General features: G+C 41.5%; 1 long non-coding RNA gene across 1 annotated transcript; it reads left to right on the forward strand.

Moving 5' to 3' along the window:
- Window positions 1–1,271: 1,271 nt before the first annotated feature.
- LOC115594453 (uncharacterized) lies at window positions 1,272–5,697 on the forward strand. The gene is made up of 3 exons (XR_003986489.1): window positions 1,272–1,797; window positions 4,913–5,060; window positions 5,241–5,697. It is a non-coding gene; the product is annotated as an uncharacterized LOC115594453 (long non-coding RNA).
- The last annotated feature ends 11,856 nt before the right edge of the window (window positions 5,698–17,553 follow it).

The following is a 17,553-nucleotide window of genomic DNA, read 5'->3' on the forward strand; positions in this document are numbered from 1 at the left end:
TGATGACAGCTTCCGTCACAGACAGGAAGCTCAGTGGCAGATTAACAGGTGACTGACAAATCTGGACTCCCAGCAGCATTATAATGACAGCTGTGTTCTAATTAGAAATCCATGGCAAATAAATTACATTTTGATTTGAATTCATTGCAAATAAATGGAATTCTATCACCATTTGTTAACTATTCTTATCAATATATATGCACTTGTGTTAATTGCTTTGAACTCTGAACTTTATTAAACCTGTACAGTCATTCTTTTTCAACTTTCAGACTTGAGGGAGGCAGACTAACAGGTGACTGACAATGATTTGCCAATTGACTGCACAATAAGTCTTGACTCACAACAGCATTATGATGATGATAATATGATGATGATATCAGATGTTGATAACTGTGTTCTAATAGGAAATCCATGGCAAGAACAATTTAATTTGGATTTGAATTAATTGCAAGTAATTGGAATACTATCACTATTTGTTAACTATTCTTACTTATCCTAAACTTACTCATTGATGCATAATAAATCACACACTGTCTTGTTTTTCCCAATGTACTTAATACCACAATGAATTCCTTAAAAACAGTATCTAAAGAAGTCAAACAGATCAGCAGGTCAAGCTGTTTGTGTCCTTTCTGGTATGCTGTCCTTGAATACAGTCTTCACCAGGTGTGCTGTGCTGCATATGGATGCTCTGATCGCTCAGAGAAAGGCGTGCACATGTAGACAAGACAGAGACAGGAGAAAAGCATGGCTGGCTGAAGTCAGAAGGAGCAATTTACCCACCTACAAAGATTTTATTAACAAAAAAATGTTGGAGGTAATATTCAAACAATGCATTTGTACTTTTGCACACTTAAATACCACACCAATTGGAACTTTAAAGGAGTCATCACCCGGAAATCGCAATTTCTCTCGTTAATCATGCATATTGGTGTTGGACCTCTGTTGAAACTTGCCTGAAAAGCTGGAGTTTGAAAGTGGCTTATTTTTTTTTCGCTTTGGCTCTTTTTCTGAACAGGAATAGCGCACAGTAGTGCGCGTTCCTAAAGCACGAGATTTTGACTCTGCTCCTGTGGTGACGTTACCACAGGAGGCTACTTGCATAAGCATTGGCTCACAGCCGTCCTCAGCCAGAGTGAGCACGCCGAATCTGCTTATTTCTGTCATTTTCACGCCATACATCGTGACCGCCAGCATTAAAGGAGACATATTATGCAAAACTCACTTTTTCGTTGCTTTAGTGTGTGTATTTGCATATCCGGCGTGCCTCCCCACCCCTTAAGAATGATTTTTGACCACTAAGTCAATGTTTTGTAAACTGGCGGAGTCAGGAAATGTGTCTCTAAAGGAGCCAGTTGGATTTCACCCGCGCTGTTACGTAACAGAGCGGGTGATTTGAATACTCCCACCCTCATGCTGGATATCTCCTCCCACATTACGCCGGCTACCTGAACGATGATCCGCCATTTTCTCGCTTCACTCGTACGCGACAGCCTGACCGCTACCATGTACAACCCGAAAGCCAAGCACTCCTGCTCTGTCATCGGATGCATGGATACTCGTGTTTCCCTTCATCGCTTCCCTACCAAAGAGGATATCAGAGCGAAGTGGCTAAATTTTATTTTTCAGGGAAACGTCCCAGCTTCAGTGAGCAAAAGTGTTTTTGTCTGTGCCAGTCACTTCACGCCGGACTGTTTCAGCAACCAGGGTCAGTATAAGGCTGGACTGGCAACGAGATTATTCCTAGAAGATGGATCCATACCCACTGTCCGTGGCAACGCCACAGATTAAGGAACTGTAAGTATTTAAAAAAAAAAAAACTGTAGTTTGTGTTACTTTGGCCGTTTAGCACATGAGCTAACGCTAACCATCGATGTAAATATGAGGCTGAACTAACGTTAAGTTACAACGTTGGGCTTACTGGTCATATGATTCACTGTAATGTTAATCAGCAGTCTTTTAAAACATGGCACTGAATTGAGAAAATTAATTAGGATATTGATATATGATCGCTTCTAATCGGCCGGTGAACCACTGCTCGGCCGTGAACATGCTAGCTAGCTAGCTAGCTGGCTAGTATGTTCACGGCCGAGCAGCTAGCTAGCTAGCTCACCGTCCGCGAACAACTTCTCAGTTGTTACTGTTGCCTTTCCGACGTGAATACGCATGGGAGACCGTCTCCTCCACATGCTCACGGTCGAGCAGACGGTATGAAATGGTCTCAGTTGTTCACGGACGGTGAGCTGCGTTAATTTATTATCATGTTGTGCTAAAGGAGGCTAAAGACTTCCTTTGTGTTAGTATACATGTAACTACGTGTGTAGTGTTAGCTGCTGGCATGAGAGACCCGATCTGAGAGTACCAAAACGTTATCTGCAGTAAAGCAATCACTACTTTGTTTTGGAGCTGGAGACAGGGGTTACTATGGAGGACCAAACCTGACATAAGTATAAATAAATAAATGCATAAATAAATAAATGCATAAATAAATGTATAAATAGATAAATGCTGAAATAAATGTATAAATAAATAAATAAAAGTATAAATAAAAGAATAAATGCTTTTTATTTATTTCTACATTTCTGTTCACCTACATTTATTTATTTCTGTATTTCTGTTCACCTACATATATTTATTTCTGTATTTCTGTGTCCATATGTAAATGAGGAGGTAGGAGGTCCTAACCTCAGTCAAGAGCATTATTGGTCAAATCAGAGAGCCAGACAAAAGCAAACGATTCCTGATCTCAAGCCTCGCTCTCTGTAACGTTGTAAAACAGCTCCAGTTAGCTTAATGGCCTCGACCAGTGTGACAGGTTAACTGGTGTTCATTTTAACTTGCGGGGGTCCCAGATGTGCTGGTGGTGTGGTTTGAGAATCCTGTCTGGAGAGCCATGTCCGCTAACCAGGAAAAACATTCTGCTCATCGCTCCAAGTCATGTATATGTGTATTCGTTTTGACGTGGCTTGACCACTTCTATCCACACGGAGAAGCCGGGGCTGCGACTTGCAAACCACTGTCAGACGAGCGCTACAGAGCACAAATCGTCCAAAAGTGCATGTTGTCGGTCTCATATCTTTGTCGTGAATCTCTGTACTCTTAAAAAACTCATGTGTGGAACAGTATTGAGCATTTGTTCACGCCGAGCGGCTCGAGAGCGGCGTGGACACCGCTGTTAGCAGTTAGCTGCTAGTTAGCTTTTAGCTGCTCGCTGTAGCGCTAAGAGCGTAGCGTCCAGGTTAACTGTTGACACATGTTACCACCGAGAGTGAGATACATGTCTGGGCTTTGCTATGAACCATTGTCGCTACTGGTGTTTGTATCACAGGTTGATCTGGACGTCTCACGATTTGCCACAGCTGATTGACCTCACGCTGAGCTCGGGCTGGATGTCAACGTACTCTGCAGACTGTTTGACCAGCAGGCTGTATGACAGTGTACAGTTTTCACACTGACTTAGGTTCAGCTTAATAATGATGTATTGGCTCGGAACGATGGCTTTAGGCGACCATTTGAACAGTGCGGAATGAAAAATACCCGATGGTAACCGGTGTCACAAGGTAACCTGGACGCTGCGCTACAGCGAGCAGCTAACAGCTAACATAAGAGCTAAAAGGGGTCTCCACTCCGCTCTCAAGCCGCTTGGCGTGAACAAATGCCTCAGCCTGTTCCACCCATGAGTTATTTGAGAGTACAGACATTCACGACAAAGATATGAGACCGACAACATGCACTTTTGGACGATTTCTGCTCTGTAGCGCTCGTCTAGAATACACATATACATGACTTGGAGCGATGAGCAGAATGTTTTTCCTGGTTAGCGGACATGGCCAAGCTGAGGACCCCTCTCTCTCCAGACGGGATTCTCAAACCACACCACCAGCACACCTGGGACCCTCGCAAGTTAAAATGAACGCCAGTCAAATTCATAACTAAACCAGAGCTACATGAACAAATGTCAACAACTGCAGCTAACAGTTAGCTGAGCGGGCTTGCTGGTAGCCAGCAACATTCCTGTACAGTGTACAGGAATCAGCGCTGCTAGTAAGGCAGAAGTAGTAGACCCTCATCGAGCACACTCCTGTAACCAATCATGCTCTTGACTGAGTTTAGGACCTCCTACCTCCTCATTTACATATGGACACAGAAATACAGAAATAAATATATATAGGTGAACAGAAATACAGAAATAAATAAATGTAGGTGAACAGAAATACAGAAATAAATAAATGTAGGTGAACAGAAATGTAGAAATAAATAAAAAGCATTTATTCTTTTATTTATACTTTTATTTATTTATTTATACATTTACTTCAGCATTTATTTATTTATTCATTTATTTATGCATTTATTTATTTATACATTTATTTATTTATTTATGCATTTATTTATGTATTTATTTATTTATTTATTTATACTTATGTCAGGTTTGGTCCTCCATAGTTTACCTGCCTGCTGTGCTACGATTAACGTTAGTTATATGCAGACACGGACACAGAAAAGTTGCTTTGCAAATGTGTACGTTTTTGCTCACTTACTAAAATCTAATGTGAAATGAGGGATTTGCATGGGTTTGCTCGGATTGTGAATTGCCAGATTTTGCCTTATCAAATTGATTTTTTAATCATCAATTCTGTCTACATAGCTTTGTTTCATGTGACATGAGAAAACAGACACATAACATAATACTTCCTTTTGTGTTTAGCCAAGCATATCTGTACAAACCATTCAAACTTGCAGTGCACTCTAATGTTGACCTATTACAAAAAGGTGATAAGAGGACATTTGAGTCCTGCATTTTTCTAAATACAGCTATTTATTTGAAAATAAATCACCATTTTCTGAATATGTTTTGCAATGTGTACAATGTGCTCTCATTCTTATTTAGCATTGTATTATTTTTCCTCCCAAGACTATACCTGACAGCCCTGCACTTCAATGAAAATACAGACCGTCCACAGGCAACAACCTCAGCTGGTGAGCCACTGTTCAGGCTTCATTTCCAAAGTGGAAGAAAGGAGAATACACAGCAAAGCCAGTGAAGGAGCAACCAACCTTTTGTAAGTTTTAAACCTTTTTATTGAAATCACACAGAAAAATGAAACAGCCATTATAAAATACTTGTAAAATAAATAAAATATAAATTAACCAGTGCCTGTGGCTTTTTCTAGTTTTGTTTTTAATAAATAATAAACAAGCACAATAAAGTACGCACAATATTTCACTTTTTCTTATTGCAGATTAGGTGGATGACATCTTGGACCTGGTGTTTGAGAAGGTTTTTCAGGACCCTGGTTCATACGCAGATGAGGTTTTGAAGATCTCCATTCCTGAGGCGCTCTCTGCGCAGTTAGAAACGCTGGACAATAAGGAGGTGATAGACCACTACGTGACAAGGTTCAGTCAAGGGCTGGTCTGAACCCCACGTAGATGCCTCGAGTGCCGGGGAACTCCGTCCGTATACGCAGCACCACACAGCTGGGCAGTGCCACCCAAACTCTTCAGCCCAGAAAGCCCCAACACCAGCTCACAATGCTCCTATATGCCAAGTATCTGTAACGGCTGAACAGAGTGGACATATTTAGTTATACATTTATATTTAGACATAGTTTTTGATTAACCTTATATTTTTTTGTAAATATTTATATTACCTACTGTTTAACAACAGGCAATAAAAACTAGTTGTTCATTCAGTAACTTTTTGAATAGTTGTGTGTTTGCTGTACTTGTATTTATAAAAATTTAATTATATAAGCAGTTTTCTGTACTTTCAGTGTTTGACATGTAGACATAAGAATTATGATCATCAAGAGACAGGTTCGTAGGAGTGGGATGAGTATCCAAAAGTACAAAACATAAATTCCTGCACCATTTTGGTCATAGAGTTGGTCAAGTTGGTCATAGACCTAGGTGTAGATGTTGCTAATAAATTGTGTTCTTGCAAATTGATTTTGTGCAGAAATGTATCTTTTCTAGTGTTTGATATGTAACATTTTAACAATTGTCAAACTGTCTTTCAAAAAGAAAAATAAGCAATGTAACAAAGTGGAAAATTGAATTTATTTCATTACTCATATTTTTATTACAATAACAGAATTTATACCGTATATTACCAAATAATAGCCGGGTGTCAATTAACCAGGGTCTCAATTAAACGCCTGTCCAAAACAAACACCTGGTCTGTTAAGTGGTTGAAACAAACAAATAAACGCCCCGGCTATTATTTGATATTTTACGGTAGGCAAAAAAAAAAAACACTTACTGTTCTATTCCCCTCAGACGTAAAGGCCCATAGTCTGCTCTGTAGATATTTAGTGCATTCTGAAGTGAGAATGCACACTGGTACGAAGCCAGGGTGGTCTGCCATGCAGGAAGGTGAGTTTTGAAGCTGATTTAGTCTTCTTATAACCTGTAAATGTGAAAGGTTAAGTGACGTTTGATGACATAATATGACTGAATAGTTACATTTTCATTCAACAAGCAACAAGCAGACATTCTCAGGCGCTGTAGGCATTGTTGTGCATCTAAACATAAATACACCTAAACCAGAGGGGAAAAAGAGAACATATCAGTTTAACGTTTTTTTTTATTTGAATATGTTGTTAGCAATAAGGACTGGTCAGCTTGTGCAACGATGTAACGTTATTAATTGGAATTAGTGCATTATGTTGAAACGCAGTACAAACGGATAAACAGACATTATTGTGGACGGTACGGAGCTGGCAGACAGTCGCCCCAGCCCGCACTACATCCCCGTTTCACACCTTGGTTGAAAAATTAGCACACGCGTGAAAAGTGTATAGCTGTGGATAGTAAGTTAGACGTCGGACAAAATAATGACGTAACAGTTAACATTATTACGGCGTAGCTGAGAATAAAAAAACGAGTGCTACATTCCCACTAGTAGCTGCCGAAAAAACATTGCGGACTTGTGAAATTTACTCGTGTAACGGGAATAGCATGCTACTTATGTTTACTCAACACAAATCTAGATTTTTAAAAGCAGTGAGTTACACATAGAGTGGTCAGCGGTCGACCGTATTTAGTCAGCGACCGTATTTACCGACGTACAAACATACACATTTTTAAGAAAAAAGTAAAATAAAGATCATAACTCACCATTCAGAAACGTCTTGTTGGGGGGCGCCGTGACATTCCGACACCCCTCCATTGCGAAACACCACCCTTCCGAAACACCCCCACTCCGAAACACCGCTGTTCCGACCCTCCCCTCAAAACACCGCCGTTCCGAAATTAAACACCGCTGTTCCGAAATTGATTTTCAAGTTTACATTACTTCCTACATCAAACACTGCCGTCCGCTCACCGGCCGCATTCACACAACTCATCGCTTTTTATTGCTAATAGGCCTATGTCACAATCTTCATTTATTATATTTTCGCTTGCAGCAAACACATTTAAACGTTTGTCTAATCTTTTTACACGCACTACCCGTGGTGCTGGAATCCCCACTTCCAGCCGCACTCTCACAACTCTGAAATAAACTGTGGCCCATGGGTGCGATCTGCCGGGGAATGACCCCTCTGCTCGTTCGTTTTAACATAACTTGTCTTTGTGGAAGGTTAACAATGTATGAGTGGATTGAGCACTGCTGCTCAGTTTGTCTTTGAAAAAAAAAAGCAATTCAATTCATGACCACGGGCCTACACACGCAAACTGTGCGCACTCAAAGGCTGTTACATAATTACATTGAATGTAATAATGTCCTCAAACGTAATAAACCTCAAACACCTACTAATAATACTGACCGTGCGTGCAAAATCCAGCTGCTGACCCTCCGCTCCCACACAACGGATTCCCCGTCCCCGCTCCCTCTCTCTTGCCCGAAAAATAATTTCCATGAAGAAAACATTGCCTGACATTTAAATTTAAATTCCCATTGAAAGTACAAATCTCAAGAAATCTGGATGTATTGCTCATTTGTAAACACAACACTTATCAGTCTATAGGCAAGAATCTAAAGGTTTATTAATTCAAATCATTTCAAATTCGCTTTATTGGCATGAATGCCACAACAACAATATTGCTACAAGCACCAAGAACCACGAAAAGAATACCTAGCACAGTAAATAATAATAATAATAATAATAATGATAATAGTAATAATAATAATAATGATAACTTTGAACATTATCACAATTAAGTTATCAATCTGCGATGTAAACAAAATGCAAACATTACAGACTTCTAACCATTTTTCTAAAAGTGTCTGTATTTTAATTGGGACTAGTTTTTATATAAATTACACAAAATGAAAAGAAAATGTGATTTGTTTTACCTATTTCAACCATAAGCGGTCATATTGACCGCACATAATTTCGCGGGATTTCATACATTTTCTCTGTTGTGTCTAACTTTGTTAGCGGTCTCCAGCTGTGCGACTGTAACACAACTTTATATGAAGAAGGACTAACACTAATAGCCTAATTGATTGTTATTTCTTACACTTACAGAACTGTTTACGACTCGAAACAATGTTATCATATATGACGTTTCTGACCAAATGTCGCGACTTCAAATGCATCAAATTCCCACATCCAGTTACGCAGGCAGCTGTCCAGGGTGCTGAACCAGGTGACAGACAAAGGCTGCACTCTGCGTTCTGATGTTTGCTGGGCAGATCTGTCCCCCTTGCTTTCTCATCCACTCTGTTGTGGGAGATCTTCCACAGAGCAAAAGTAATACACATTTTTTCTCTCCCCGCTCGGCTCGAGCCCGGCTGAACTCTGGCTTGAGCCCACTTCACCCAGGCGCGAGCCTGCAGCCCCGCTCCTGCTGACAACAGACATGGGGAGAAAACAGACATTCCTTTGCTCAGAACCCATATCAGGCTGTGTCTGAATATGCACGAAGATCGGTATAACGCATTGGAGCAATTTTCATACAATTTCGGATATTTAGCATGATAAAGTAATTTCAATTCAACATAGCCATTTGTCCAGCTGAAGCATAATGAGCGTTATGTCATTATTAATATGAAGTAGGCTTGTTTTGCGGTTAATCAGCCACATGATCCATTTGAACGCACAAAGGAAAAAAGGATAAATGCGCAGCCTCCGTTTCCTTTCTGATTGAGTCCGTTCGGAGTGGGGGGGTTTCGGAATGGAGGGGTTTCCCCAATAGACTTTTCGGAATAGCGGGGTCTTTGAAAAAAGGGGAAACCCCGCCATTACGATGAATTGAAGTCTATGTTCGGAACAGCGGGGTTTCGGAAAGGCGGGGTGTAACCGTCTTGTTGCAGTCTACATTGAGCAACTTATTCGCTAGCTCCTTCTTGATCAGGGTCTGACTCTGGTTCAAACATGTAAGGTCGGACAGCAAAATTTCCTCCTGCAGCCATGTTTCTCCCAGGGTTCACGCTCAATTGTTGTCATGTGCTGTGTTCCGATATCCATACTTCCATGAGTACACTTAAATGTAGTACACTATCCACACTTACTAAGAACGCAGATTTCAGCAGGTGAGTATTGTTCCAAATCTAATACTCTGTGGTGCACTTACCGGAAATTACGATCGCGACAGCCGCCGCGGCGGCAAAAACATCCCGCTTTGAACGGTGAACATAAGACATCTACGGCTTTACTTTTTAACAATTACAATCCTACAATCCTGCAATATGGCTCCGCTGCAGGCGCTGTTGTCTCAGAAGCTATTTAAAAAAAAAAATCCGAGCGGAGCGCCTCTGCTTGGCTCCGCTTCTTCCGCTACGTAGACAAGATGGCGGCCGTTGAGTGCGCAAAGTGTACATCGTTGCACACTCAACGATTTTGCCGTTATGAGTGCAACATCCGGGTCCTTTAAGTACACTTCTTTTCACCGCAATAGATATCGGAACACCCTACGTACTCAAACTAAGTATAGTAAGTACGGAAAGTATGGATATTGGAACACGGCCATGGTAGCATGAGCGTGCCGGCGTCGTCACACCTCCCGGAAGAAGTGGGTGGATTACCTGTGTCTCATTTGCATTTGCATTGAGACAGGCACTCAAAACCGACTGTTCTGAACAGGGCTGTTTTGGCAGGGTTATTGAACAGTTATGAACCGCTATTGTGCTTCATCCTTATGGTATTTTGACCAAAGCATGTCACAGACATTTCATTAGGACACCAGGGAACTAGATTAACTTGTAGAAATAGGGTATAATATGACTCCTTTAAAACTCAGGTCTTACATGTAAAACACAAGTGTGAAAAGTAAGAAGGAAAAAAAAAAAGAATTTACCATTCAGAGACATCCTGCTGTAAACGTGTCTCTTCACCGTCTCTGCCTCTTCACTCTCCCGTTCGGTTTCCGACTCTGGCTCGTACATAAATGCCTGAATTCCGTAAGGTTCGTCATTTAGTGTGTATGCCATGACAGGGGGCTGTTTATGTTTTGGAGTCTGTGTGTGCATGCAGGCTCGCCCCCCATTCCGGCTCTGTCCTTCCTGCGGCCAATCAACGCGCGCCTCATTACATATTAATACAATGCACATCCGGACCCGTCAAAACCTCGCGCATAATCTCGCGTGAGAAAGTCGCGGTATGAAAAAGTGTCAGAACAAGCTCTATGTTTGATTTTTTAAAAAAAAAAAAATTGTAATAAGTTTTAAGAATTGATCCAAAGCGATCCAAGAGGGACTGGATATGTAAAAAACCAGGTTTAATGTAAAATTCGCTGGTCAATGTAATACCAGTAACATTTGTCTTATTTCTACAATAGCATTCTTGTGTCAGTTGTAGTCTAAGTCAGTGCTATGGAATATGACTTATAAACTCTCAGTTCATCCGGGTGAACCTAGCTAACGTTAGTTGGCTACGATCTCGCTGGTGGACATAAATACAGTACAGTAATATTCGATTCACGAAATACAACCAACAGTAATGTTCAGTCCTACTTATGAAAAGTAATCCCTCAAGCCCTGTTTTCGATCGTCCGCCGATTAGAACTGGAATATGCTGCACAGTGCTCTAGCATCTTGTTGCTTCTGCTGCTCAACTATGACTGGAATGAATCCGTCACAGTTGCTGGTAAACTGATTCAATTCACCCACCAGGCGCCAGCACACAAATTCCCCCACATATGGCGGATGGCGGGTGCTAATTTCGATCCCTGCAGTGTAATGAAGACATACATTCATTTTTTCCCCGTTACATAGTTAGATATGATTATCGAGAGCTCCCTCTCTCTTGCTCTTGCTCTGGCGTCTTGCAACGAGGATGGCCCGACACTGCGGCACGTTGCCAAGCTCTATAGGAAATGCAATTTTAAAAAAATAGGCACGTTTAGAGAGATTGTTTGGGCTTTTATTTTGGTTTTATTTTGGTGATTAACTAACTTCCGCTTGAGACTTCCGGTATGGATGTGATAAATGGCGGCTTTTATTTTCGTTTTATTTTGGTGATTAACCAACTTCCGGTTGGGACTTCAGGTATGGATTGGATATATGGCGGCGCCCTTGTCGGCCATCTTGACTGCAGATGGGTACTCTTGGAATCGGGGGGCGAGCCTGCATGCACACAGACTCCAAAACATAAACAGCCCCCTGTCATGGCGCACATACTAAATGACGAACGGAATTCAGGCATTTATGTACGAGCCGGAGTCGGAACCCGAACGGGAGAGTAAAGCCTGATTTATGCTTCTGCGTCGCGGCGACGGCGTAGCTACGTCGTCGACGCAGACCCCTACGCGGACCCTACGCCGTAGCCTGACGTGCGCCTCCAAAAAATCCTGACTACGCGTCACGTCGACGCGTCGAGATGCGAACGGCAAGGACTGTCATTGGTCCGCTCTGAACGTGATTTCCGGCAGTTGCTTTTCCGGTCAACAGTATAACAACACCGCCACCGCATTTGTTGTTCAATATCCACGAGCTCTATCTCCAAAAACACCCGCTCCATCTCAGTTGCCATTGTTTACTGTCTGACCGGAAGAAAACCAAGGAATCCGATATGAACCCCCCGAAACCAAACAAAGACACAGCCACACACCCCTAGCCGCTTGGCGGAGCAACGCATTCCCTCGACGCAGAACTACGAATGCCCAATGACGGCGTAGGGTCGACGACGTAGTTACGCCGTCGCCGCGACGCAGAAGCATAAACCAGGCTGAAAGAGGCAGAGACGGTGGAGAGACACGTTTACAGCAGGATGTCTCCGAATGGTAAATTCTTTTTTTTTTTTTTTCTTCTTCCTTTTCACACTCGTGTTTTACATGTAAGACCTGAGTTTTAATGCTGGCGGTCATGATGTATGGCGTGAAAATGACAGAGAAGTAGGCAGAAAAGTCTGGCAGAGGACGACTGTGAGCCGATGCTTATGCGAGCTTATGCAAGTAGCCTCCTGTGGTAACGTCACCACAGGAGCAGAGTCAAAATCTCGTGCTTTAGGAATGCGCACTATTGTGCGCTACTCCTGTTCGGAAAAAGAGCCAAAGCGAAAAAACTGAGCCACTTTTAAACTCCAGCTTTTCAGGCAAGTTTCAACAGAGGTCCAACACCAATATGCATGATTTAACGAGAGAAATTGCGATTTCCGGGTGATGACTCCTTTAAGATTTCTTTAATTAAAGATAGAACACAGAACAGGAAAAACAATGCAAAAAGCAAGGGAAGTTGCAATCTGCCACCCCTCCCAAGAAGCCTCTGATATCATTCACCACATCGAGGAACTGTTTAGAACAAAGACTGGTTCCTCCCTCATGGAGCTTCCAAACGCAGAGGGTGAAGCTCTGGAACTCTCCAGCAGGTTTCCATCATGCTGTGGAGTAAAAGAAAAGATCATCAGGAGATTTATTAGGCTGATGTTGCAGATTGAAGCAAGAAAAATACAAAATGAGGAAAAAAACAAAACTTAAAAAGACGGCCATCTTGGAAGCATGAGCCAATCCAAGAAGGTGAAAAAGAACAGTGGCCTAGGTTCAACATCAAGCAACCCCAGAACAGCTGAAAGTGTGTCAGGATAAAGCCAGCATCACTGCCCCTCCACCAACTACCAGAAGACAACCATTAACAAGAGACATGTAACATCTTGTCATCATTACTCCTGAGCTATAAGATCTTTGGTCCTTACTCTTCATGTCTCCTGATGTGCAGCATGCAGCATCAATGACATATGATAACTTAAATTATTAAATAACCATATATTCATTACAGTTACTAATATACATAGACTCATCACCTATGTCATTAGGCGCACTTGTGATAATCTAAAATAATCCAGTTCAACTGCTCTGCCATACATTCTTACATTTTTAAAACTTATACATTTCTATTTTTAGCTGACATTGTCAAAAAGGTGATCATTCTGGTTGCTTTTTATTACAGGAGTCATAGTGGATGCTGCTGTGCTGCGCTGCATTATATTCATCAGTGTTCCTGATAATTTGCCCTCTTCATTACAATACTTGAAGGCAAAATATAAGCAACAATTGTTGAGATAATGCAGTCCAGCACAGCACCACCACCCACCCTATGACCTCAACAAATAACAAAGTAGAATGAACAGCTTTCTGATAATGTCAACAAAAACTGAACATGTATAAGATTTAAAAAAGTAGAATTTATGGCACAGCCTTTGTACTACACTGTATGATGTTACACAGGTGTATTAAATAATATGACTAATAGCAATGGTTATGTGTAGTATTATTCCTTTAATTATATTGCAAGGTAATACCCATTTAGCAGGATTTATTGTGCCTGACCCACCTTACTATGTTTGCAGCATCACTTATGCTCCACAACAAAGTGCTCCTACTGTAGGTCCCCAAAGATACGCAAGATGATATCACCTGTTAGGGACATTTGTTTAGCATGACTGCTTGAAAAACATCACATTCATTATGTTTTCAGTCTCCCTATTGTCTACTCAGCACTCCTGGCCTGCATCATGCAAGATAAAGTTGTGAAGTGGCATCACTGCACCTTTATTCGAATATCAAATAAAAACTGACAGCCCTAATATAGTAGGCCATTGTATAAGTATATGTTCTCCAATATTTCACAAAATAGCTCTCTTTCTAGCTAGCAATATATAAAAAGTCAGTACAATGCGTTGGTGAGAGACATTATGAGCTTGCAGTTCATAATCAGTGTAATCAGTGTATCTTCATATCATAAGCTTCACCTAGGGCTGCACAAAAAATCGTTAAAAAATCGCGATCTCGATTCACACATACACGTGATCTTATTTCTACACATAGCGATTCTGGAGCATTTTATATCTCGAGCTGAATCACAAACAAATGCTACTATTTTCCTCCCGGATTTTTCGAAGCGCCCCCAAACGCAGCACTGCCGCTGCCTCCTCCCTCAACCTGTGGTAAAGCATCTTTACAACACGGGATTCAGCGGAGGAAGCCCACCTGCAGTTGAGTGTTTGGAAGGAGTGAGTGAGAGGCCGTCTTTAGACGGGGCAGCAAGCCGCCAATCTGCCCGTCTTTTGGGCAGCTAGGTCCACGGTTTTAGACAGAGGGCGGCAAATTGAGAGTCCGTTTAGGTCCGCCGATTTGCCGCCTCAGAGGGTACACTTATTTCCACCTCGCCTGCTAGTTGAGCAACTGGACAGCCGCTGAGATCCGGGAGATGCTAGCTTCTCCTGGATCTCTAGCGGTTTCGTTGTGTTAGCTTGTTGTTGTAGCGCAAGCTAGAAACGGTCGCTACTTTCAAAGTAAAAGCCCCCCGCTAAGAACCCAGTTCTAAACTACAATGGGGTGCAATGTAAAGCTCTTATTTTGAAGACAAATTTGTTGTCAACTGTTCCCAGCCCAACTTTGGGCTTCATGTCACGTCACATGTTTACTCGATGAATATTACGCCTCCCTTTTAGAAAGCCGATCAAAGCAGCTATCACATATCACCTAGCCAAAGATACGGCCTTAATAAACACTGTACAACATGAGTGATTAAAGGATTCCCTCTCATCTTGGAGACAAATTATTATTTTTTTTTCTTTTGTAAAAATCATTTCTCATCCAATGATCAATGATGAAAAAAACATTGCTTTATGCCTCTGCCATACTACAATGTTTTTTTACTCATCAGTGCATTAAACATTTTGTGAAAAAATCGTGCCAGAGAATCGTGATCTTAATTATCAGCAAAAAAATTGTGATTTACATTTTTTCCAGAATCGTGCAGCCCTAGCTTCACCCATCATTTCGCAGCCTCAATGATATTAAATTGATGTTTAACTACAATCACACTGCCTGTACATTAACCTCGCTACTAGTATAAATTGACAGCATTGGATTAAGTTGTATTTAGAGAACAGAATTGACATTTATCAGCCTGTTGCATGTGTTGCTATCGTTATCCAGTGTGCTAGCCTAAACTTTTAGCTGTTAATATTCTCTAAATCTTCTAATCTAGACGGGAAGAATCCGCCAACATACTTAATTACTCGTGTCAATTTAATTCCGATGCACTACTGACATGAAATTGTCATTCTTTAAACATTTTACCTTGAACAAGTGTTGCTCCGGCCGTGTGCTCCATAGGAATTACATTGAGCGGCGGTTAGCTTGTGCTAACTTCCGGGACTTTTGAGGGGCTCCATGATCCGCTGTTGCTGTGAAAAAAGTCAATGCAGTGAACGGAGGTGACGCCACGCTCTCTCTTGAGGTTCTCTACCCACGTGGGGGGGCTGGAAAATGACCAATCATAAGAGGGCCGGGGTCAGCCTTGGTCTTCGCCCCCAAAATGTCAAAAGTCTGCTTCTAGCGAGCAGAACTCCACCGCGAGCAGCACAGAGGAGAGAGAGAGCGCGCACAAAGCAGCTGCACAGCCTTGTTGTCCGTGTGGTTGTCGCTTTTTACTCGCGCGCACCTACCGCTGCTTCACTCTGTTATTGAATATGTGCGCGAAGATCAAACTAGTGCGCGCGGCAGTTGAAATCTCTGCGCGCGTGACACGGAATAGTTTATGCGAGAGAGAGATCTACTTTTGACATAAATATAAGGAAGGCCAATTGTTGGGGTCCTCATCATCATATTTTAATCACAAATAAAGCTAATTTTCCCTCACTATAGGCCTACTGAGTAATGTTTACATTAAAGATATTATAGCCTGTAATAAGACCTGTGCTGTGTGCATAGGCTATTAGATCAGGTAGAACATTTCCTATTATAATTTCTTCGCTTCATTGTCTATCTTCATTAGGCCTACAGTAGGCTTTGTAGGGTATTTAGAGAAAAAAAATTGTAGTTTAACAGACACTACACACCCAGACTACACCCACGACCACAATTCAATTTTTCACAAACCTGAGCTAATCGAAGTATTATCAGGGGTTGAGGGAGATGATGTCTCACTCTCCACGTCTTCTTGCTCTGGCTGCGACTTTTTTTTCAAAGAACCTCTGTATATCCATAATAACTAACTACTATAGACGCTGCAGTGGTACTAAAAAGTAGTCTAATAGACGGGCTCTGGTAATATCAGTGATGCAAATCCAACTCAAATCCAACTCTAGTTATATGATCACCAGAAGAACCATAGAACTATTGTACAAAGGACATAATTACTGTTTAATTTCACATAAAATAAGTCATAAGTGGAGCCAATTCCTTGACACAAACATTTCATTCAAATGTGAACCAGCTCCACTCCAAATCATTAAATTTTCACATTGAATTAATATAATACAGTATGATGGAATATTTACATGAAATTAGAATATTTAGTCAGCATATAGGCAAAAATTACTATGACTATGACTCAGACTACACAAATTTAACATACAGGTTGCCGCCTGTTCATTTGTTTCCCGCAGCAGTCAATGGCAACTTGCAGAATCCAGACAAGAGCACTACCACAAATGTGCTAGCACCTCCTACTGGTTAGAATGACTCCTGTGCCTGCAGGAGCAACAAGGGAACACCCAGCCCCCAGATATAATTAGACAGACTGATCAATCTAATTCAGTATATATTTTAAAATTATAGCTTTACTAATTCACACATAGATAGATAGATAGATAGATAGATAGATAGATAGATAGATAGAATTACTTTAATGATCCCAGACTGGGAAATTATATAATATTTATAGTAGTGAAATAATTGCACCAAACACTCCTGGAAATTTAATCTCTCATCCAACAATTTTACAGAAAGTCATGCGTTTACTATAAAATCTTATCAATTGGCATGTACAGTCCTCTTTTTTTACCTATATGGTTGCCTTATCAGAGAGTTTCGTGATCTACCATGGCATCAGCAACTCAGCTGCATGATGAAGAGATGGAGTTTGGGGGGGTAAATCCTATACTTTTATTTATGATGCAAAACAATCTCCATGATGTGATGAATCGTCAGCCAGGACAGCTCACTTGCCAACAGTGTGTATTAGGCCCTGTTGTGCTGCACAGTCACATGTCACATAGAGGCTTTGTTTGTAATTGAAGATGACACTAAGCCAGTCAGTTTGGATAGCAGGTTTGGACGTCACTCTGAATGTGCAGTGTTGTGTGCGTCACTGAACAGAACACTGGGAAAATGAAGGGAGGGCAGGAGATGAGTGGGGGGGGGGGGGGGGGGGGGGGGATG

Source organism: Sparus aurata, chromosome 13 (assembly GCF_900880675.1).
Source record: "Sparus aurata chromosome 13, fSpaAur1.1, whole genome shotgun sequence".
NCBI classification, from domain to species: Eukaryota; Metazoa; Chordata; class Actinopteri; order Spariformes; family Sparidae; genus Sparus; species Sparus aurata.